Consider the following 1,935-nt stretch of genomic DNA (forward strand, 5'->3'; position numbering starts at 1 on the left):
GAATGTGTTCCATTCTATGGAAGAGACCACAAAATCAATTCTGACAAAAGTTGATTCCACATATATTATGTATGCCCATTCTTGTGCCATAGTGCTAAGATATAAGACCGATCATAACTACACCCATGGTTCACAGAAGAATAGGAGTTGATATTACCTTTTATTTACTTTGAAATCATGTGTAGCACCTACTAGCACTATTAAATATAGCCAGGAAACAAAGCATCCAGGTGATTAATAGCTTGATTTCTCAATGTTCAGACACTCAAGTTATGTAGTGTCTTCAGCAATGGAGTCTTATCATCAAGTTCCACAGTATCCAATCTTGTACTTTCCTGACCGATATTACAGATAATAAATATGAAAGATGCATGATATTTAAATTTTTTTATTAATTGTAATTTATTCCCTTTTATCCCAGTTGTAGCTCCCTTCCTCATATTCTCCCAGTCTTCCACTTGCTCCCATGGTTTCCCTTATGCCCCTGCACTAGTCCACTGAGAGGGGAAGTCCTCCTCCCCTCCTATCTGACCCTAGCACTATTCCTAATTGTCTTAGAAAGCACCAGATAGATTTCCAAAGTGGTTGTATCAGTTTACATTCCCACCAGCAGTGGAGGAGGGTTCCCTTTTCTCCACAACCTCTCCAGCATGTGTTGTCCCTTGAGTTTTTTATTTTGGCCATTCTGATGGGTGTAAGGTGATATCTCAGGGTCATTTTGATTTGCATTTCCCTGATGGCTAAAGAGGATGAGCATTTCTTTAAGTGTTTCTCTGCCATTCGATACTCCTCTGTCGAGAATTCTCTGTTTAGCTCTGTTCTTTTTTAATTGGATTACTTGGTTTGCTGCTTTTCAGCTTCTTTAGTTCTTTGTATATACTCGATATTAGTCCTCTGTCAGATAAAGGGTTAGTGAAGATTCTTTCCCAATCTGTAGGCAGGCATTTTGTTTTGATGACAGTATCAAAAATATGGAACGCTTCACGAATTTGCATGTCATCCTTGCACAGGGGCCATGCTAATCTTCTCTGTATGTTCCAATTTTAGTATATATGCTGCTGAAGCGAGCTCTATTTTAGCCTTTTCGATTGTCAAACTGCTCTTAATTTTGTGGTTTCCATGATTTCATACTGATAAATACAATTGCATCCTTACTTATTACTTTTAATTATGATATGTACAACATCATTTGTTTTGTTTCATTTTAATTTATTTTTTATTAATTACAGTTTATTAACTTTATATCCCAGCTGTAGCTCCCTCCATCATCCCCTCCCAATTCTACCCTCTCTCCCTCTTCCCCTTCCATGCCCTTCCCCAAGTCCACTGATAGGGAAGGTACTCCTCCATTCCGCTCTGTCCCTAGCCTATCTGGTCTCATCAGGACTGGCTGCCTTGTCTTCCTCTGTGGGCTGGTAAGGCTTATCACCAGGGAGAGGTGATCAAAGAGCCAGCCACTGAATTCACATCAGAGACAGTTCCTGTTCCCCTTACTAGGGACCCACTTGGAGACTGAGCTGCCATGGGCTGCATCCGAGCAGGGGTTTTAGGTTATCTCCATTCATGGTCCTCAGTTGGAGTATCAGTCTCATAAATGACCTCTGTGGTCATATTTTTTTGTTTTTGTTGCTCTCTTTGTGGAACTCCGGTGCCCTTCAGGTCTTTCATCTCCCCCTTCTTTCATCAGATTCCCTGCACTCTGCCCAGAGTTTGGAAATGAATCTCAGCATCTGCTTCAATACCCTGCTGAGTAGACTCTTTCAGAGGCCTTCTATGTCAGGCGCCTGTACTGTTTCCTATTTCTCCCTTTTTCTATGTCTGCCCTGTTTTCCTTCTGAATGAGATTTGATCATCTTACCCAGGGTTTTCCTTATTGCTTAGCTTCTTTGGTGTACAGAATTTATTGTGTTTATCCTATACTATATATCTAATATC

At 40.5% G+C, this 1,935-nt stretch overlaps 1 non-coding gene across 1 annotated transcript; it reads right to left on the bottom strand.

Annotated features, from left to right (window-relative positions):
- Positions 1-965: 965 nt before the first annotated feature.
- On the bottom strand, positions 966-1,067 carry LOC129672215 (U6 spliceosomal RNA). The gene has a single exon (XR_008719473.1). It is a non-coding gene; the product is annotated as a U6 spliceosomal RNA (small nuclear RNA).
- Between the last annotated feature and the right edge of the window lie 868 nt (positions 1,068-1,935).

The sequence above is a fragment of the Psammomys obesus genome, unplaced genomic scaffold, assembly GCF_907164565.1.
Source record: "Psammomys obesus unplaced genomic scaffold, mPsaObe1.curated_primary_1811, whole genome shotgun sequence".
NCBI classification, from domain to species: domain Eukaryota; kingdom Metazoa; phylum Chordata; class Mammalia; order Rodentia; family Muridae; genus Psammomys; species Psammomys obesus.